Source organism: Ailuropoda melanoleuca, chromosome 2 (assembly GCF_002007445.2).
Source record: "Ailuropoda melanoleuca isolate Jingjing chromosome 2, ASM200744v2, whole genome shotgun sequence".
NCBI lineage: Eukaryota > Metazoa > Chordata > Mammalia > Carnivora > Ursidae > Ailuropoda > Ailuropoda melanoleuca.
In genome coordinates this window covers 7,568,630-7,591,286 of record NC_048219.1, presented here as the reverse complement: position 1 = coordinate 7,591,286, position 22,657 = coordinate 7,568,630, and the positions used below count along the sequence as shown (strand labels likewise).

The 22,657-nt window shown below is 40.6% G+C and overlaps 1 protein-coding gene across 9 annotated transcripts in view; it reads right to left on the bottom strand.

The window, feature by feature from the left end:
• Positions 1-17,445, bottom strand: part of PHACTR4 (phosphatase and actin regulator 4) — a 92,722-nt gene extending 75,277 nt beyond the window's left edge. For 5 of the 9 annotated variants that reach the window (XM_034647719.1, XM_034647725.1, XM_034647761.1 and 2 more), the window contains exon 1: positions 17,230-17,440. The gene's annotated coding sequence lies outside the window, so the exon portion shown is untranslated. Of the gene's footprint in view, positions 1-17,229 lie in introns of all 9 variants that reach the window. The other 4 variants (XM_011229169.3, XM_034647760.1, XM_011229176.3 and 1 more) reach the window with 3 other exon arrangements.
• Positions 17,446-22,657: the final 5,212 nt, after the last annotated feature.

The following is a 22,657-nucleotide window of genomic DNA, read 5'->3' as shown; positions in this document are numbered from 1 at the left end:
TACTTTGTAGAGACAAAGAAGTGGTTTGACAACTCATAGGCAAATGTTGTGACATGCTGGTCAGGGGGCATAAAAGTAGAAAGACTGGATACTGGGGCAAGGAGGTCTTAGGGTAGAGGCGTGCAGAAGGGCATGGGAATGGATACAACATGTTAAGATCTTTGTATCACATGTTAACATTCATCAGAGAACATCTACCATGAAAGAGACACTAAACAACCAAGTAGAAATAACTCAACCCATTTCTGTCAGCCATCTTTTGTCATGGCCTCCCCAGTGCTGACAAAATGGGCACATGAGAGAAGTAGCCTGACTCCTACTTCCCTCTCCCCAGCTTTGTGTTAGCCTTGAAAAACAAGAGCCGCACAACCACAGTAGCTATGAAAACCAGCAGCCTAGCAGCTCCTGGAAGGGACAGAACAAATCTGGAACTCCCTACAAGCTCTATCCCCAGAGAGCTTTTACTGACTGACAGCACCAAGAACCTCCACTCTCCTTATCTTTACCTGACCTGACTCAGAGCTTGCTCTGTGTGAACAGCCCTATCCTTTGGACATTTTTTCAAAAAACAATCAGTGGCAGTTGTTTAACGTCGCCAAGGCCCAAGGCAGTGATACCAGCTGGAGGCTAACAGGACCCTGAACAAAAACCCATAAATGTTCAGGAATGAGAGGTCTAGAAGGGGTTTTAGAAAGCATACTCTTGGGTATCTAGAAGGGGACGTGCATTTGCAGGCTCTGCACATATCCAGGAAAGGCCTGAGAGGAGAGGGCCCTGATCTCTTACCTCTGGTTGACCTTGACATTCTGTGCAAGCAGGAAGTAATGGCTAAGGCAAAGTTGTAAACCGCCTGCTGGGAACATTGGAATTATATGCCAACGTCCGGACAGAACCCCCTTGGCAAAGACTGGATAATTTACTGGTTTAAGACATTTAAGGAAATCTCTAATTATTAGCTAACCATAAACCAACCAAGCAGGGACTTCAATGGCCACATACAACAAAGATTACAAGCTCTACAGATATTTAGTCCAGGAAAGTCACTAAATAAACAGCAACAAGAAACCCACAGGAGGGAGGAGAGAAATCTGATTTGCAGACTTGCCACATTATTTTAAATGCTCAGTTTTCAGAAAAAATTATGAGATACACAAATAAAGAGGAAAGTATGGTCTACATATAGGGGGAAAAAAGCGGTCAAAACCGTACCTGAGGAGATCTAGATGTTGGGCTTACTAGACAAAGACTTTAAATAAGCTATTCTAAATACTTCAAAGAACTAAAGAAGACTATGTCTGAATAATTAAGATAAGGTATGAGAACAATACCTCATCAAATACAGACTAGCAATAGCAATAGAAATTGTATGAAAAAAAAGAAAGATTGGGGCACGTGGATGGCTTAGTCAGTTAAGCATCTGCCTTTGGCTCAGGTCATGAGCCTGGAGTCCCAGGATGGAGCCCGGAATCAGGCTACCTGCTCAGCCAGGAGTCTGCTTCTCCCTCTGCCCCTCACCCCACTTTTGCTCTCTCTCTCTCTGTCTCTCTCTCAAATAAATAAAGAAAATCTTAAAAAAAAGAAAAAGAAAGATTCTCTGGAGTTGAAAAGTATAATAACTGAAAAGAAAAATTCACTAGATAGGCTCAACAGCAGATCTGAGCTGGCAGAAGAATCAGCAAAATCAAATTCATTGAGATGATCCTGTCTGAAGAACAGAAAGAAAAAAGAATGAAGAAAATGAACAGAGCCTTGGAGAACAAAACATCAAGCATACAAAACATCAGTATACAAACATACACATAAGGGGAAACTGAAGAGATAATGGCCAAAAGTTGGCCAAAAATGATGAAAAATATATCAAAGAAACTCAAAGAAGTCTCAAGTAAGATAAATGCAAAATGATCCACACTTAGTATTCAAAATGCTGAAGGAAAAAGACTGTCAACCAAAATCCTACATCCACCAAAACTATCCTTTTAAAACAAAGGAGAGATGACTTTCCCAGATACACAAAAACTGAGAGCATTCATCACTAGCAGACCTGTTCTATGAGAAACAGTAAAGGCAGAGTTCCATGCTGACGTGAAGGAAACTAAACAGCAACTAGAATCCAAAGGAAGAAATAAAGAGCAATAGAAGTAACTACATAGGTAAATATATAAAAGACAGTATAAATGTACATATGTAATTTCATTTTCCTATCTAATTTAAAAGACAATGTATAAAGCAATCATTATAAAAGCACGGTAATGGCCTTGTGATATATAAATAAATACTTTGTATGAGAATAATAGCACCAAGGGGAAAAGGAACAGAACTATACTGAAATCATATTGGTATATACCTTAATAAGATTGTGAATTGTAATTCCCAAAGCAACCACTAAAAAGAAAAAAACTAGCTGGGAAGTCAAATCAGCTGAGTGTTAATGCTGCAACTAGTATAAAAGGAATTAGAGAGAATAGGGGGTTAATACCCTCTACAGTCATTAGAAGTCTGAACACAGTGTAATCATTAGTGTAAACAAAGCTCTATTCAAACCCTCATGCTAACAGATCTGAGGTCAGTACTTTGTTTCAGACTTATGTGGCACTGAATAAATGTCTGATACATAAGTGAAATGGCAGTAATAATCAAGAATTGAACAACTGAAATTGTTTAGTAAGCATAACAGGATTTGCTGGCAGACAGAGAAGACAGAATTAATAGTATCCCAAATGTTAACCACAATAGCCACCAGGTGATCAGGGTGATGATCCTGGGTTAGCTACAATTAAAATACCTCTGTCCTTAGGGAATCACAAACAGAAGGGTCTCTTGCTGGAAGAATCCCAAGTAGTCTTTGTAGAAGAGGACTCTACTTCGTGTCTCCACCTAACTGAATGCCTGTGCTAGAAATAGTCCCATGGGGGGCCCCTGGGTGGCTCAGTCATTAAGCGTCTGCCTTCGGCTCAGGGCGTGATCCCGGCGTTCTGGGATCGAGCCCCACACCAGGCTCCTCTGCTGGGAGCCTGCTTCTTCCTCTCCCACTCCCCCTGCTTGTGTCCCCTCTCTCGCTGGCTGTCTCTATCTCTGTCAAATAAATAAATAAAATCTTAAAAAAAAAAAAAAGGAATAGTCCCATGGTTTCTATAACCACCCATGCGCAGATGATGCCCCAACCTACACGTACGTTCAGTCCAGATCTCTCTCAAAAGCTCAGGGTAGAAAGCAGAAGACTTTCAACAGTTACAAGGCTTTATGACCATGTTCAATGACCCCATCATGTTCAACTACTGCCTCCCTCACTAAGCTTCAGGTAGGTGAGCCTCCTTACTATTTCTTGAACCTGCCAGGCATGCTTGGGGCTTTTGGACCTGCTGTTCACCCTCCCCGGAATACTCCTCCCCCAGATATTCATTCCTCAATTCTTTTAGGTCTTTGCTAAAATGTTGCCTTCTCAGTGAGGCCTTCCTTCATTACCCAACTTTACATCTAAATCATCAGCATCACCCCACCCCTGCTTTACCTCTTTTCCAAGCTTTGTATTTTTTTCTTTCTTCTTTCTTTTTTCTTTCTTTCTTCCTTCCTTCCTTTTCTCTCTCTCTCTCTCTCTTTCTCTCAAGATTTTATGTATTTATTTGACCCAGAGAAAGAGGGCACGAGCAGGGGGAGCAGCAGAGGGAAAGGGGGAAGCAGGCTCTCTGCTGAGCAGGGAACCTAATGCGGGGCTCAGGCCTGAAATGAAGGCAGACGCTTAACTGACTGAGCCGCCCAGGCCTCCCACAATAACAACTGTTTTTTAAGTGAATGAGCTCCAAATCCACATGTCCAACACACCAAACACCTCCACTTAGATAGCCACAACCCTCCACTCAACATACACAAAACAATTCATTATCTACCTCACTCATTCTTATTCCCTCCTCTTCCGGCAGTTTTCTGGCTCACCACTACCCACCTAGTTGTTCAAACCAGAAATCTCATCCTCCACATCGTATGAGTCATTTCCAAAACATATCTCACACCCATCCCTCTCTTCAGCTTCATTGCCTGAAGACACGAGAGAATCCGAAATATTCTCACTGCCTCTCCCAGCCCAGTAATCGTTAAGTGTTCCCTAAACTGGGGCCTATGAACTCTTAGTCTTTGTTCTCCCTCCCACTTCACGTGAGGTAGTCCCTGCGGGAACCTCCTTGGACCGCGCCTCCAGATGCTTACTGCCGTGATGCTCTTTCGCTTCCACTATGATGACGGGCCCCAGGTCAGCCCACATGGCATCGCGCCCCAGCTCCACAGCTTTAAACACAATACATACACTGACGACTTCCAAATTCATACTGCCAGACTGAATCTCTCCTCTGAACTTCAAACTGCTATATCCACAGCCTATACATCTTTATTTAGAAATCTAAGAACTTTCTCAGACATTGTATATTTAAACATAAACAACAAATTCTTGATTCTTCACTCCCAACTTGTTCTTTCTCCAGTCTCCCCTATTCAATAGTTAGGGCAACAGATGTAGAACAGTTAAAAAAAAAAAAAGAAAAAAGAAAAAAAGCTGGTAAGTGTGTTAGCTATTTCAGATCATTCTTTCAGTAAAGAGGCAACTTAAGTTTTCCAGTTGCTCAGGACAACTTTGGCGTCATAATTGACTCTTTTCTTTCTCTCACACCCACATCTAAATCAGCACCAAATTTTACTGCCTCTGCCTCTAAAATATATTCATAATCTAAACACCCCTCACCACCCCACTCCAAGCTAGGGCCACATCTTGCCTAGACTAGTGTGTCAACTCCCGAATCTACCTTCCTTCTTCCACTCAGGCTCCCATATTGTGTTGTCCTCAGAGTGGGCAGGATGATCTTTTAAAAAAGTAAAGCAGATCCTGTCTCCCTATTACATCTGAAATTAACTCCAAATTTCTTACCATGGCCTTTGACATCCTCCATAACCTAAGCTGCTTACTCACTCACAGACTTCACTTCCTATCACACTTGCCACTCAGTTCCTGCCACACTAACTTATCTGCTGTTTCTGTAGCTCAACACGCACATTCTTAGCCCAGGGCTCTGCAGGTGCTGTTCAGACAGCCTGGAATACTCCATTCTCAGAAACTGCATGATTTGCTCCTTTATTTCATGTGACAAATTACATATGACTTGCTCTGAGGGGCCCTGCTCGGACTACCCTGTCTAAAACGGCACATCCCTTTCCATCACATCCTATCCCTTCACCCTGTCTTATTTCTATTTTTAACTTATTGCTAAGTTAATATATACAAGACCTGAGATAAGACAGATATTTTCTTATTTTTCTTCTTAACATTTTGAAGTTTTACCCTTCACATTTTGGTTATCAATGGAACTAGAACTGATTTTTGTGTACGGTATTAGATAGCCATTTTTTTAAAAATACCTAACAAATGATCTCAGTCCACTACTGAATAATTTATCCTCTATCCACTGATCTGTAATGCCACCTTTGTCACATATTCCTTTCCCTATATTCATAGGTCTCTCTCCCAGCACTCTATATTATTCTACGGGTCTATTTTTTTGACCCCAGGTCCAAAACCACATTGTCTAATAATCAGTTACAAAAAGTCTTGTAATCAGGTAGGACAAGTTTCCCCATCTTATCTTCAGAAGTATGCTGGCTGCTCCATATATATTTTAGCATCAACTTGTCAAATTCAATGAAACAAACTTATTGGAATTTTGATTAGAATTACAGTCAATCTAAAATCAAACTGGGGAGAACTGTCCTCTTTATAATACTAAGTTTTCCAATCCTGAATATTTTATCTCTTCCATTTATTTAGTCTCCTTTATTACTTTTCTACTTGGATCATCTTTGTCTTTTAAATAGAGTTTTTGGGGAAAACAATCTAATTTATTTCTATTGTGATTAAAAGATACCTTGTATCCCTTTTTACCACCTTATTTCCTATTTTTCATTTGTTCTACTTTTCAGTTCTTTTCTCCTTTTTTGCCTTCTGCTCTATCAACTTTTTCTCATTACTTTTCATTTCTACTTTTTATTCTATTACTATTATTTTATTATTACCTCTGAAAGGCTAAGATGAATATTTTATCTGAAGTCTAAATTAATACCTTTACTCCTTAATTAATTATATAAGAACTCAAGGAATGCTTTCATTTCAAACTCCTTCCCTATTTATACTTGAGTATCTTACTTTTATATATCCACAAATAAGATGTTGTTTTATTACATCAGTCCTTAAGACTTTCCTTACTGTACATATGTTCTTTGCTCATCATTCCCCATTGCATCTTAGACTCGTTTCCAAGAAGCATTTTTCCTTCTTCCTGAAGTGTATCTTTCAGAAGTTCCTTTGGTAAGGTTCTATGGGAATATGTTCTCTCAGCTCCTTTGTTTGAAATTTTTTCTTTTAAATTTATTTTTGACATATAGCTCATATAGTTTTACTGAGTATACAATTCTTGGTTGACAGATTTTTTTTTCTTTTAGCATTTTGAAAATATTGTTCCACTGCCTTCTTACTTCTAGTATTGGCTCAGCTGATACACCCAACAATATCTCGGAAAGTATATATCCTGCTAGGAAAAATTATATATTCTTGGTATACTTGTTTATATCTGTATTTACAACTTGAGGCTATCTTGGACACTCAAAATGAAACAAAGAATGAAAGCTATTAGTGATGTGACAGGAAAAAATTTTTGTCCTCTAAAGTCTGTTCAAAAAAAGTTACACTTAGGAAATGTTTATTTATTATTATTATTATTATTATTTTTAAAGATTTATTTATTTGACAGAGAAACAACCAGAGAGAGGGAACACAAGCAGGGGGAGTGGGAGAGGAAGAAGCAGGCTCCCAGCAGAGCAGGGAGCCCGATGAGGGTCCCAGGACCCTGGGATCATGACCGGAGCCAAAGGCAGACGCTTAACGACTGAGCCACCCAGGAGCCCCAGGAAATGCTTATTTTTAAGCACAATCAACATCTAACATATTACTTAAGGGTAAAGACTTAAAAATGGGACTAGGGGCACCTGGGTGGCTCAGTCAGTTAAGTGTCCAATTCTTGATGTCAGCTCGAGTCTTGATCTCAGGGTTGTGAGCTCAAGCCCCGTGTTGCACTCCACTCTGCACGTGGAGCCTAGTTAGGAAAAAAAAAAAAGGGACTAATATCCCCTTTCAAGAAAAACTAACCTCCTCCTCCTAGTTAAACATGATCTTTTCTGTTACCACTAAGAGGCATGAATCAGCTTTTTAAAATAGAGGTGTGGCTCACTGATAATCAAAAGTACTCAAGGAAATACCATCCATGAATTACAAAGGACATTATTTTCAAGAAAAATACCGATCTTGGAAAGGGTGATCTTACTTTCAAGATATGCAGATAAGAATTAATCCTATTATTTCTTCTCCTGAAATAACTGGGACTAAATTTGGGCTTCAGGCAATTAAAGTTTCATTTTAATAGGTCACGTTTGGTTACATGTATCTATATGGTGTTAGAAATCTAGTAAAAATGATCTGTCGAAAGATGGACTTAAATAGATTTCAAAAAAAATAGTTTCATGTATGTCTGAATCATAGTGATACCAAGTATAAACATCCCATGAAAGAATATTTAGGGTCATTATTTACCGGAATTTAATGTGGCATAATTGATGTTTAGGAGGTTAACCCTTTTAATCTCTTCTAGTTAAAAGGAAGAAGTTGCTCAACAACTGCTCTTTAATATTTTCCTTTCTATTCTGCCCTCCAAAAGCACTAGCACATACAGCATACCGTAATATTGTATACCAAATCCCCTAAACCTTTTATTATTAATTCCTTAACACCAACGCCCTAAAGATAGTTAAATGCTTGCTTTTCTACTTCATTCCAATGGTGCCCTTCCTCCAGAGTTAAGAGGCTAGAGGGGAGCTTCTGATTGCTACAAAATAAACTTTCTTCTTTCTGTAAGGACAAAGAGGGGAAAGTTTAAAAAATACGAAGAAATAAGCCAGACACAAAAAGACAAATATTATATGAGTCCACTTATATAAGACACCTAGAATAGGCAAATTTATAGAGCCACAAAGTAGAATAAAGGTTACCTGGGGCTGAGAGGGGAAGGCAATGGGAGGTACTATTTATTGGGTAGAGTTTCAGTTTGGGATGTTGGAAAAGTTTTGGAAATGGATAGTAGTGATGGCTGCACAATGTTGTCAATGTTCTTAATGTCACTTAATTGTACACTTTAAAAAGGTTAACATGGTAAATTTTACCACAATTTAAAAATATTAAGTGTGCAATGATTACCGTAGTTGCAAAAAGACTTATTTATCTTAAGCCACAGATTGCAAAGATATATTTAACAGAATGGTCCTTAATGGCCTGTAGCTATAGTGAAAGGATGAAGCCCTCTTCCAATTACAAAAGGATGGTGTACCAGAAGCTAGTTATCTCTTACCTAATTTAATATAAGCATTAGGGTATGCAAGAATGTTAGAAAAATTCTCAATCTTATTGGTATCACCAATAAATAAGAGGCACTGTGTCATCTTTTAATAGATAAAGCAAAAACACACCCATATCCTGAATCCTGACACTTTCCCTCAAATTTAAATTCAGAGGAAGGAACAGGACGCAAAGTTGGGTATATGAAGTAAAAGGAAATGGAAAGTATTCTTCACATCCTGTGACTTGTCCTATACAGTTACTCTCAGTATTTACTGAAAGCATTTTTTAGTTATTTATTTTTTTAAAGAATTTATTTATTTATTTATTTGAGAAAGAGAGAGCAAGCACATGAGCAGGGGGAGGAGAGGCAGAGGGGCAGAGAGGGAGAAGCAGGCTCCCCGATGACCAGGGAGCCTGATGCGGGGCTCAGTACCAGGACCCTGGAATCATGACCTGAGCTGAAGACAGACGCTTAACTGACTGAGCCACCCAGGTGCCCCTGAAAGCCGTCTTTAATAGGGACTCAGCCATGAGTAAAGGGAAGAAGAGGTGAGTCTCCCTCAGGAATTTTCCCTCTTTCTACTTGTTACTCATTGGAGGGGGTATACGGAGTGTTTTAGGGCTCCACTTTTTAATTTTATTTAATAAACAACCAACCCACCCAAAGAACAACCATTTCTCCATGAACCCTTTTCTGAGGTAAGTAAGAATGGAATACCTTATCAACACTAGTGTGGAAAAGATACTTTATTATTTTTTAAATAACCTTGATCCCTTATATGAAGATTTTTAATTTCTAGTGACCTAGGTGGATATTAGTAGCTCAAGATGCTCAAGACACTTTAATTTAGTGTCTTCCAAAGCGCAAAATGTCCTCACAAAACAACTGCTACTAGAAATAACTGGATAGCACTATGAAAAAAATTAATATAGGGGCGTCTGGGTGGCTCAGTCAGTTAAGAGTCTGCCTTTGGCTCAGGTCATGATCCCAGAGTCCTGGGATTGAGTCCCACATGAGGCTCCCTGCTCAGCAGGGGAGCCTGCTTCTCTCTTTCCTTCTGTCTCTCCCCCTGCTTGTGTTCTCTCTTTCACTCACTCTCTCAGTCAAATAAATAAATCTTAAAAAAAATTAACTTAGAATAACATTTTTATCCCACACATTAAAAGTGATTTTTCCAAAAGTTAAAAAAAGACTAATAGACACAGAGGTTGAGAAATTCATGAAGGATTTAATCCACCTAAGAAGAGATACTTTTCTAATGATGGAAGAAATACAAGATATTACAAAGAAACAGTGAATGGCTATGGCATGAAGTTTTCTGCAAAAATAGGGGCACCCGCATGGCTCAGTTGGAAGAACATGTGACTCTTGATTTCAGGGTCACGAGTTTGAGCCCCACACTGGGTGTAGAGATTACTTAAAAATTAAAAATCTTTAACAAAATAAAATAAAAACAAATACCACAGACGTGGGGAAATCTTTCCATAAACTGGAAAATACATTAATATCTGTAAAAAAAAGGCTTACAAAAGTATCGAAGACCATAAAGACCTAAATAGATAAATGAGGAAAAAGAACAAAATTTACAGTCATAGGAGTAAATGTTTGGCTTTCCTAACAATTAAAATGTTAAAATGGTTATGTGTCAACTGTACTCAAAAAATTTTAAGGTTAAAACAATAATTATGTATCATTTACAACTATTAAACTGGAAATATATTTATTTTAAAATATTAAAGCCCATTATTAATAAGGTAGGTTGTGAATAAACAAGTACTATAAGCTGTTAGTGGCACTGCAAACTAGGGTACTGACGTTAGCAAACAGTTTAGTAAAACCAATCAAGAACTATATAAATGTTCATATTTGCTAATCCAATCATTTCATTTTTTTTTAAGATGAAAACTTTTTAAACAAATATTTTATTTAGGGGCTCCTGAGTGGCTCAGTCAGTTAAGCGTCTGCCTTTAGCTCAGGTCATGATCCCAGGAGTCCCACATCGGGCTCCCTGCTCAGCGGGGAGCCTGCTTCTCCCTCTCCCTCTGCCGCTCATCCTGCTTGTGCTCTCTTGCTCTCTCTCTAAAAATGAATAAATACATCTTTTAAAAAAGATTTTCATTTTTAGAGAGAGAGGGTGAGAGAGAGTGCACATGTGAGATCGAACAGGGGGAGGGTCAAAGGGAGACGTAGAGAGAATCTCAAGCAGACTGGCTGTGCGCAGGAGTGTGGAATGGGCTCAGTCTCGCAATCCTGAGATCATGACCTGAGCCTAAATCAGGAGTCTGACACTCAACCGACTGAGCCACTCAGGCACCCCCCCCCGAGTAATTTTATTTTAAAAGAAAAAAGTTATACATACAAAGACCTACGTGGCAGCATTATTAGTAATAGTTAAACAAATTAAAACCCACGCCATAGTAATCTTCAATTCAGTTTATTTCCATAAACATGTACTACTTAGTAGGGAGAATAACGAGGTCAACTAAAGAGGAAAAAGTGCCCTGCAGAGACATGGTCAAAGTGCTCTGGAATCACTCAAGGTAAGGGGGAATCATTAATCTTTTACACCAGTTTTTGATACTTATTTCCTACCAAAATGCAAAGGAGAGATTGAGCAGCTGGGTAGAAAGAATCAAGTACGCTGGCGATCAACTAGATGGTATGTGCAGGCTAAAGATGGGGAAGGGGAGTTCTCTCTACGAGACTGAACATGTTGAGTTCCACCAGAATCAGCTATCCACAGAGGAAACAAACAAGCCAAGCAACTGCACTTCAGTTCTGTCAATCATAGATCGTTATCTATCCCTACATAAAATACAGTCAACATTCATCTAAAAAATACTCCTGGAAATGTGGCTAACAAGTTCACATTTGAAAGAATAAACGAGAAAATGTTAACAGTGGAGTATTTTGGTCACAGATTTGATTCAAGATTAGATTTGAATTGAAATATTTACCTGACAAAAACACCCAGCAACATCATATACCACAAATAAATGTCTAAATCCGTGCACTGACAGCTCATACCCTGAGAGACTGCCCTTGCCACTCAGCACACCTGAATAGAAGGATGCACTTGAGACCAGTGCCCCCTCTTCCCTACAGCACTGATGACAATACCACTTTTCCCTTTGCCACACGTAATAATATATTTTCTCATATTTATTAAACACTCTACAGTTTACAAAGACCTCTCACACACATGATCTCATCTCACACCCCTAATGAAATGGTTAGTATACCTATTTTATAGATGAGGAAACTAAAGTTTAAGAGGGTTAGCTGACTTGGATATTCACAGCAACAATGTGGTAAGCTGGATCTAGAACCCAGGTCTTCAGACTCCAAAGACAGGAAATGTATTATATTGAGTACATAGATGGTCAAAACCAACACCTGGTGTTTTAAACATAATAGTGAAGTTAAACTGAAAACCAAGCTTGAATCTGAAAGCTGTAGAGTTTCAACCACCTCTTCCCTAAAAATCAAACGCACACGAAACACACTTCCTCTCCTAAAACCCCTGGAATGTTTTTGGTTGCAAATCATAAAATCTTAGAATTTGAGAGACCAACTCATCCAGAGCACTCTTTTAAGAAATGAGAAAACTGAAACACAAGGTTTGTGACCTGCTCAGAGATGGCGGCACCAAAGCCTTCTATGACAATATAGTATGTTTTCTTCTAAGGCCCACATCAACAGTATTCAAGAGAGGCTGCTTTGCTGAGAATGTAGGAGACAGAATGCGTGGACTAGCGGAAAATTCGCGTCTGACCTCAGCAAGGCCCTAATTGCTATTCGGTAGCCCTTCCCTCATCTTTGGTTGGCTCTCTTACCTTTTCCACGACTGCTATTTCAAAACTTTAACACTTTATGAAGTTGGCTAGCCCACTCTAGCCTTTTATCATTCTGCAGATAACTTAACCCCTTCCTTCAAAAAGTAAGATAAAGAAGAGGTTACTAGACATTAACAGGCCTTATAAGGCAGAAATTGTGATCCTGAGCTCTGCAGTCAAAATATATCAGGATTCCAGATCTCTTCCATTACTTATATGGTGCCTTTGGGAAATGAAGTTAATCTCCCTGAGTCATAATTTCTTCAACTGTCAAATGGGAATGCCCACCCACTCTACAGAATTTTTGTAAAATTAAATAACACATATAGAAGTATCTAGGGTGCCTGGCTGGCTCAGTACGTGAAGCATGCAATTATTGATCTTGGGGTCGTGAGTTTGAGCCCCACAATGGGTGTAGAGCTTACTTAAAAAACAAAGGTACCTAGATCAGTGTACAGGGTAAGCGGCTGGTGACTACTCCAATTTCAATTCCCATCTCCATCACTTCCAAACACATCTTCTTCCATCCTTTCTTCACGTTTCCCTTTCAAGGCTCCCCTCTCCACGAGCTTTCAATTTTATCTCCTTCCAGCGCTTCTTTATCATCTCCCTTCTCTCTTGTGCTGATCTTCAGTATCTGCCTCTCCACTGGCTCCTTTTCCTTCACCTTCCAACATGTCAAATCTCTCCCATCTTTCAAGATCAAATCAAACAGAAAGGGCCTCAAAATCCAACTCTTCTAGCACTTACTCTAAGTATCTCCCCTAAACGCTCTAACCTACCCTAAAGACAGCAAGCAATTATCTTTCAAAACAGATCAGATTATGTCAATTACCTGCTTTAAAAACCTTTGATGGTTTAACAATTCCCTAATCATAAAGCCTGAACTCCTTAGGAAAGCATTTTGAATCCTTCTCAGCACCTGGCCATCAACCTTTCCTTTCATCAGCCACTGTGTTCTTCAACCCCAGGGGTCCAGAGACACCCCCCCAAGTATTCTATAACCTTCTAAAATTATATGAATGTCTGCGTATTTGCAGTTGTCTGGGTGAAAATCTATTGCTCTTCTCAAATTTCTGAGAGTAGGCATCTGAACCAAAAAATGTTAAAAAACAACTGCAAAACCTTCTTAGCTATATACCACACTCCTCAGTCTTTCCCAGACACACACCTTCCCCTTTTGCATGTCCATTCCTATGCCAAACTGCTTCCTCTGGCTAATCAGGGATGGTGGTGGTTGCGGGAGTCAGGCTGGAATAACGTTAATAGTAACAGGTCTACTGGGTGAATTCTTACTCATCCCTCAAGAACAAGCTCCAAAATCACGTCCTCTATAATGCCTTCCTTCACAGTCTACCAAGACAGAATCACTCAGCCCCTTTTCCTATACTGTAACACAGATCTACTGAACACTCACCACAGTCTGGTGTTGTAATGCCGTTAAGCTTTTCAAGGCAGAGGCTCAATACCTTAACATCTTTGTACCTCCAGAACATAATCCAGACCCCAGCACACAATGGGCAAAACAAAAACCTGCTGAATAAAAGAACCATTTATGGCACTGCATTTGTGTTCTGGTATTCTCCACAACTGCCTCTGCCCACTTCTGTTATTCATGCACTCATTCAACAAACATTTTTAAAATTCCAACAAAACACCTGGACCTATGTGCTAAGCAGTAAGGATACAGACTAGGACACAGTCCTTGCCATTAAGACCTTTAACCGTGACAACACAGAACAAGTATAAGGGGCTTGTTTGATGAGCGCATAAAGGGTTATGGTGGCCCACGTGAAGACGTGACTAACAGTCACAGAATGTCTTACAAGGAGACATCACAGTCTCTTAGGCCAGAGAATCTACTCGTTCTCTTTGTCTCTTTCTTTATAAACAATCTTCTTCCAATGCTCCTTTTCCTTTTCTAAAGGGTACAATGTGACCAAATACCCTACTTCTGGAAATAATTCCACAATAATTCCACAGATAGAGCAGGAAAGATTATCCCCCTGTTAAAGATGAGAAATCTAACCTTCAAAGAGGTCACTGCTCAAGGATGCTCATGAATGAGAGAGGATTTATTTAGTACTTATTTACTATCTGACTTCCCCAACCACCACCCCTAACAGTCCCAAGTAGGAAAACTTTTGTTTTCACTGCTTTGTCCTCAGGGTCTGATTCCTGCGTTTCCAGGAATCTGATTCCAGTGTCTAGAACACAACAGGCTTTCAATAAATATATGTCGATTGAATGAATGGATGAATTGATTCAGAAATAAAGTAGACCAATGGCAAAACAAACAAGGGAAAAAAAGTTCCTTCTCATCATGATGGCTTAATAAGAGGTTTAAAACAGGCTTCTACTAGTTAGAAAGGCTAGACCAATTGTACTGACTCAATTCCATTGGCATGTTATGCATTTTACCTAAGACGAATTTAAGTAAAGGAGGTGAAGTAAGTTTCTATTTCTGATGTCACATTCATGGCATGTACTGACTGACATAAAGCCAACTGCAGGTTTGAAACTGATTAAAAGTTTTTACAAAAAGCAAGCACTAAAGAAAGCATTTTCTTACGTCTTGACACTGGCTAGAAAAGTAACTCAATTTCAGTTATTTCTTCAACGTTAGTTCCAGCAGCCAAAACTGCTGTATAGATGTTCTCCAACATATTTGTTTAAAAACCTTTAAGCAAAGATTAGTCAAAATTTTTAGTAATGATTAGACAAAACCACAGCCCAGTAACTCACCACTATTCCACTCCCAGCACTCCATAAAACTGCCACTGGTCTGAAGCACAAGGCAATCACAGCATACCATCAAATAAGATGATGGGACCAACATTAAATATGATTTATGATTTAGCATGACATTATGTTCTAGAAACTCCGGTTCCTTATAAATCACTTTGCTCTGATTAGAAAATATTTCCATTACTTTTCTCCAATATTTAAATTTCAATAAATCGTAAGCTGTTGGTGGTGGTATGATGAGTAACTGCAACAGATATGAAGTAAAGAAAAGAGCAGTGGACTGGAGTATGGTTTACTCTACTATTTCCGATCTAGGTTAATTGTGTGACCTCGGGCAAGTCACTTAACATTTTAGAGGCTGTGAATTTAACATTTACCAGCTGTAAAATGAGAAACACCACCTCGCAGAACTGTAGTGAGAAATTACATAATATTTATGATGAGCTGTTTTCAAAAAATAACACTAATAGCAATGTCATGTTTGAACAAATAACAGCCAGTCATTAGCAACTACTGTTCTTTATTTTTAAAACTTCTAGAGCAAGGGGCGCCTGGGTGGCACAGCGGTTAAGCGTCTGCCTTCGGCTCAGGGCGTGATCCCGGCGTTATAGGATCGAGCCCCACGTCAGGCTCCTCTACTATGAGCCTGCTTCTTCCTCTCCCACTCCCCCTGCTTGTGTTCCCTCTCTCGCTGGCTGTCTCTATCTCTGTCGAATAAATAAATAAAATCTTTAAAAAAAAAAAACCAACTTCTAGAGCAATTCTTCAAAACACAGCCAGGAAAACAACCAATCCCTACTCACCGCTAGATTAAAAACTGAAGAACAATTGCATTAAAGACCTCCATCCCTGTACAATATTACCAACACAATCTGGGATTCCCAGAGTAAATCACTTCCATAATGAGATATCAAAATAATAAAGTACAACAGGCTTTATTTTATTTACCAACTTCACCAAGGAGGGAATTTAACCTACATAACGTTAATAACCTTCCCTGATTCATGTAAAGGGGTCCTGGTTGTCCTTATTTCAGAGACTTGAAATACTAATTATTTTTCAAAAGGAGTGTCCACAGTGGCGTTTAGAAAGCTTTGCCTTATGCTGAATCTAGCAATGCAGTCTTCCAATGGAACATACATAAAGTGACCACTATCTAACAAAATTTGGTTAAATCCACACAATTCACCGGTTTCAGTAAGGATCTACTACTACCTCTCCTCCCTCAAATTGGCTTCATTCCTATTACTCAGTGAACTAGTCTCTTTGTTGCTTTCTAGAAACAACTAGGTTTCTGGTTTCCCTATAAAGCAGATCCTTCAATTAATGGACGTTTTTTTCCAACTTTTTGTTTCAAGCAGAAGAAATAAAAGGATTGGCGGGTACGAGGGGCGAGGAACAGGATGGCTGGACGAAGTCCTGTAGTTCTCTTCTGCATGCAATGAATGAAGGGACTGCTCCGTGCCCTACAAATCACTTTCTCTCCTCCGAGACTGAAGAAGTGTGTTAACCTCAACTGCACTGGTTCTTTGGTTCCCTGATCATAGCTGCAACCTACACAGACAAGGCAGCAAATTCGGTCCCTTTCCAGTTTCCCGGGGAGGGGGCTCACTTCTTTTCCACAGGCCCATCCCCCTACCGAGAAAAACGCCTGGAGATTCATGCCCCGAAGCCGCGCGGAGCTGACGTTTCAGAGTTAGACAATAACCTCGAGGGTTTTCAACAGAAACTCCGTCTGCCACTGCCTGGCTCCGAGCCTCCGCTCTGCCCGGCCGGGATGCAGAGGTACGACGGAGGACGGGTTTGAAAAATGGACTTTGACCTGATCCGGTTACCGTAAGCGGATCCCCAGGGACCGGTCCCCACCAGGGACGGCCCGGCGGGCTCCCCGGAGGAGGCGACTCCACGTACGGGCACAAAGGGGCAGCCCAGACAAAAGGGCCCCGCCAAGTCGCGGGGGGCGGAGAGGGTCAGCCGGAGCGGGACGCACTGCAGGCGGAGAAACCACGGCGGGACCGTTGTGGGAGGGCGGAGGAGGAGGCGGCAGCCCCGGCCCAACCTGCCCCGCCCCGCCCTGGCCAGATCCCACCGCGGTTCGGGCCGTTACCCCCGAACGGACCGCGGGCTCCTCGCGGAGCCAAGAACGCGGCTGGAGCGTAAGAGGCGCCCGCAGCCAGACTCCGCGCACTTCCCGCTCACTTTCTCTTGTTCATCGAACTCACCCGGGTGGCGGCCGCCGCCTCCTCAAGCCTCCACAGTAGTTTCCCCCGGAAATCCTACCTGGCCCGCCGTCCGTCTGGCTGCAGCCAGAGCCTTCGCCCCCGGGAGGGGGAGCGGGAGCGGGCCGGACAGTGAGGGGTAGGAAGTGCCGCCGCGGGGGCTCACGGAACTTGTAGTCTTCAGCAAGGGCCAGCTGAGTCGCGGACCGGACAAGATGGCGGGAGTCTCCAGCCCTCTGCTCTCCGGGCTGTCAGCCGTACACGGCCTCTTTGGGCATGCGCCACCCGCTGCCTGCGCCCTGCGGGTAGAAAAATTTGGGCACCTTTCCTGGTACCGAGAGGGCAAAGGTCTTTGGACTTGGGAGGACAGAACTGAGTATTCGGCTGCAAGCAGTGCCTAAGGAAGGAACTGATGCAAGTGTGCTGTTTAAGATAACTGTGTCCAGTCCCTGTCTGGTCAAATTTGATTTATAATTTATGCAAAAGAAAAAAAAAAACTATGGAAGGCCAGTTTGAAGTACAAAAACTTAGAAGTAAGTTATCCTCAATTTGTGTATAAGGAAGAAACCAGGAATCATTCTTGACATCTCCTCCAGTCATTCTACATCCCATATATCTCAGTTCCATTCCATTTTCTCCACTACCGTTGGAGGAAGCCACCGTCAGTCATCTTTCAGGCCTCGGGCTACCTTCCTCCAAACACTTTCCTTGCTGCTGCCAGAGGATCTTGCTAAATGCCAACCCCATTGCGTCACAGCCAAAATTAGACCTAAGTGCATAACCTAAAGCTGCAAAACTTCTAGAGGAAAACAAGAAAAAAATCTATGTGACCTGCAAACACATAATCCATAAAAGAAAAAATGATAAATTGTAAGTCATCAAAATTAAAAAGTTTGCTCTTAAAGACATTGCTATGAAAATGAAAAGGTGGGGCACCTGGGTGGCCCAGTTGGTTAAGCATCTGCCTTCCGGGGGGGTCTTGGGATCCAAGGGTCTTGGGATCCAGTTCCCCCTCGGGCTCCTTGCTCAGCGGGGAGCCTGGTTCTGCCTCTGCCTGCCACTCCCTCAGCTTGTGTCCTCTCTCTGAGACAAATAAAAACTTTGAAAAGAAAAAAATGAAAAGGCAAGCCACACAATGGGATGAACTCGCAACAAAACCTAGGTGCAACAAAGGATAATATCTAGAATCATTTCAACCCATTAAGACAAAGAACTCAGTTTAAAAAATGATTTGAACACTTTACCAAAGAAGACAAATTTACGGCAAATAAGCACATGAAAGATGTTAGGGAAATGCAAATTAAAATCACAATGAGATAATCTACACACCATGACTTGTAATACCAAGTGATCAAGTGTTAACAAGAATTTAGAACAATGAGGATCCTCATTCACTGTTGGTGGCATTGTAAAATGGTACAATCACTCTGGGAGACAGTATTGCAGTTTCTTTAAAAATTAAATGTACACCTCCCATATGGTCCAACCATTACACTGTAGGTATTTACCCAAGAAAAACTGAAAGCCTACATCTACATAAAGACTTGAGCATGAATGTTCATAGCAGCTTTATTTGTAATAGCTAAATACTGGAAACAACTCAAATGTCCTTCAGAAGGTGAATAGATATTTATACAATGGAATATTCTTCAATAATAAAAAGGAATGAACTATTGATATGCGCAACATGATGAATCTTAAAATAATTATGCTGAATGAAAAAAGCCAGACATAGAGAAGTATATTCTGTATGACTCCATTTGTATAAAATCCTAGGAAAAGCAAATTGTAGTGACAGAAAGCAGATCAGCAGTTGCCTGGGGACCCAAGAAGGCAGAGGTATGGCAGGCAGAGATTATAAAGGGGATAAGGAAACTTTTTGGGGGTGAAGGGTATATTATCTTGATCATGGTTATGGGTTCAAGACTGTATGATGAGTTTTAAATATATCAAAACGCATCAAACTGCACACTTTAAATAAGTGAAATTTATTGCTCATCAATTATACTTCACTAAACCTGAAAAATAGTATAGTCAAAAAACTTTATTTTTAAAAAAGATTTATTTATTTATTTATTTATTTATTTATTTATTTATTTGAGAGAGAGAGAGAGAGCGCCAGCAAGAGAGGAAACACAGGCAGGGGGAGTGGAAGAGGAAGAAGCAGGTTCCCAGCAGAGGAGCCTGATGTGGGGTTTGATCCTAGGACTCTGGGATCACGCCCTGAGCCGCAGGCAGACGCTTAACGACTGAGCCACCCACGCAACCCCAGTCAAAAAGCTTTTTTAAAGAAATACAGAAAAACAGTGGCTTCCCAGTACCCTTAGGAAAAAAACCAAAATTATTGCCATCAAAGCTCTAATTGTGGAATTTCAATACCATCCATGGATGGATACGGATGGCAATTATGAAATTCCAGGTAACTAATGATGGTGGTAACAGTAGTAGAAATAGTAGTAATAATAAAACTACTTTTTTTTTTTAAACATCTACGTGTTTTACATATGCCTTTATTAGTTTTCCCCCCAGAAAGCAGAACCAGAGACAAGTACTAGTTGCAGGTAATTTATTTGGAAGGTGGTCCCAGGGATTTAATGTGAGAGCCTAGAGTAAAACAGGAAAGAAGGAGCCAACACGAGGGTGCGGTACCAAGTGAGCACTGCTGTGGGCACCCTGAGGTAGAAACTACCAAAACCATCTGAGGATTGTCTAGAATGTCTCTCAGCATCATCCACCCAAGGACTGCTCTGAGAAGCATTTATCCATTGGCTTCCATCCCCCATTAATTAGGATTACCCCAGGGGGCATCAACTCCTTTTGCATTCTGAACAGGGTTCCTGTCTAGGTTTCAGAGAAGCTCCAGGACAGAACACGGAAAAATGCAAGAATTGAAGCCCTCACTAAACTGTTTTCTGCAGCTTCAACCAGAATCTAAGGGAAGTCTGAGAGGATGTGGTAAGGCAACAGAGGTGCCAGACCATCCCTTGCAATGTGCAGATTTATCCACGTTCTATATTAGATACAATTTATCACCCTATCTTCAAGGTGATGGCTGGCAACAATCTTGATGAGAGACTTAGTGGCACTCATAATTCTTTGCAAAATATTATGTTGCCCATATGCCTTTTGTGTCCTATAATATGCTACACTCAACCATATAGATGATTCTCATAGGTAATATTAAATGAAAGAAGCCAGACCAAAGGAGTATATACTGTATGATTTCTCATATATAAAATAAAAAACAGGCAAAAATATTCTGTTGAAAGTCAGGATAGCAGCTACCCTTCAAGGAGGAAGAACAGTGTCTGGAAGAAGGTGAAAGGAGGTTTCTGGATGCTGGTAAGATGGTTTTTTGATCTGGATCTGGGTGGTTGGTCCATGGGTATCTTCAATTTGTAAAAAGTCGTAAGTTGGGATATATATACTTTTCTGCATGTTTATTACACTCCCAACATAATTTTTTAAATGGGAAGTGGCCTGGGCCAAATCTCTTTGTCCTCTGAGAAACCAACTAACAGTAAACACTAGGGGAGCCTAGGTGGTTCAGTCAGTTAAGTGTCTGGGTCTTGATCTCTGGGTGGTGAGTTCGGGCCCTGCGTTGGGTTCCATGCTGGGTGAGGAGACTACTTTAAAAAAAAAAAAAAAGGAAAAGAAAAGTGAACACTATTGCTAACCATTAATATTTCTGGATTTGGGGCTCATGGGCACTATTGGTGCATAATGTTAAGAGCATGGGCTCTAGCAATAAAAAACTGTTCTGCCACTCCCTATCTGTGTGCCATTGCCCAAGTTATTTATTTATTTATTTATTTTTTAAAGATTTTATTTATTTATTCAACAGAGATAGAGACAGCCAGCGAGAGAGGGAACACAAGCAGGGGGAGTGGGAGAGGAAGAAGCAGGCTCATAGCAGAAGAGCCTGATGTGGGGCTCGATTCCATAACGCCGGGATCACGCCCTGAGCCGAAGGCAGACGCTTAACCGCTGTGCCACCCAGGCGCCCCCTGCCCAAGTTATTTAAACTGGTTAAGATTCAGTTCCCTCATTGTACAATCATAGGTACAATAGTACCTATTATATAGATTATATAGATTAGTGTGATAAATAAAGTAACATACATAAAAAGGCCAGCACTGTAGCTGATATACATTAAGTACTCAGTAAACAATAACTGTTGGAAGTAATACTAGTTTTTGTCTTTCTATTTTTATTAAGTTTCCAAGTTTTCAACAATGAACATGGACACAGGCTGCAGGTGCAAGGATGTTCATTGTAGTATTGTTTGAAATCTCAAACAAAAAACTGGAGACAAGCTAAATATGCGTCTACTGGAGAATGGACAGATCAACTGTGATATATTCATAACATAGAATAGCACAAAGCAGTTACAGTGAATCAGTTAAAGCTACAGGGATCGAATGTGGATAAAAGAAAATGTTGAAGGGGGCGCCTGGGTGGCTCAGTCGGTGAAGTGTCTGCCTTCAGCTCAGGTCATGATTGTGTGGTCTTGGGATTGAACCCCGCATCGGGCTCCCTGCTCAGCGGGGAAGCTGCTCCTCCCTCTCCCTCTGGCTGCTGCTCCCCCTTCTTGTGCTCTCTCCCTCTCTCTCTCTGCCAAATAAATAAAGAGTATTTATTTGAATAGTATCCCATTGTACTGACATACCATTTTAGGACATTGACATTGTTTTCCAGTTTTTGTCAACTGTAAATAAAGCTACTATAAACATTCATGTACATATGTTGTGTAAACATAATTTTTTATTTCCATTGCATAAATAGCTAGGATTGGACTTGCTGAGTCATAAGTGTAAATCCAACATTGCTAAAAACCGAAAACCAAAAAAAACCCAACAAACCCAAACTCTTTTCCAAAATGGCTGCCCCATTTTGCATTTCCACCAGCAATAATGAGTTTCAGCTGCTCTGTGCGCTTATCAGTATTTGGTATTATCAGTTTTTAAAGAATTGTTTTTAGCTATTCCAAATGTTTGTAGTGGTATCTCAATGAAACCTGCATTTCTTTAATAACTAATAATATTCAGCCTCTTTTTATGTGCTGATTTGCCATCTGTATATATTCCTTTTTCGGGGAGTCAGGTGGGGGGATGGGAGGTTGGAGGGGTTAGGGGTCAGACCAAAGGGAGAGGGACAAGTAGACTCTGCCCTGAGCATAGAGCCTGATATGGGGCTCAATCCCTTGATCTGAGCTGACATCAATAGCTGGATGCTTAACTGACTGAGCCACCCAGGTACCCTCATCTGTATATATTCTTCAGTGAAGTATCTATACTAGCCTTGTACCAGTTTTTTTACGGGGTTATTGAATTGTGAGAGTTCTTTATATATTCTAGGCACAAAACCTTTATCAGATATGTGATTTGTCAGTGTTCTTCCAGTCAGTGGTTTGTCTTTTCATTCTCTCTCT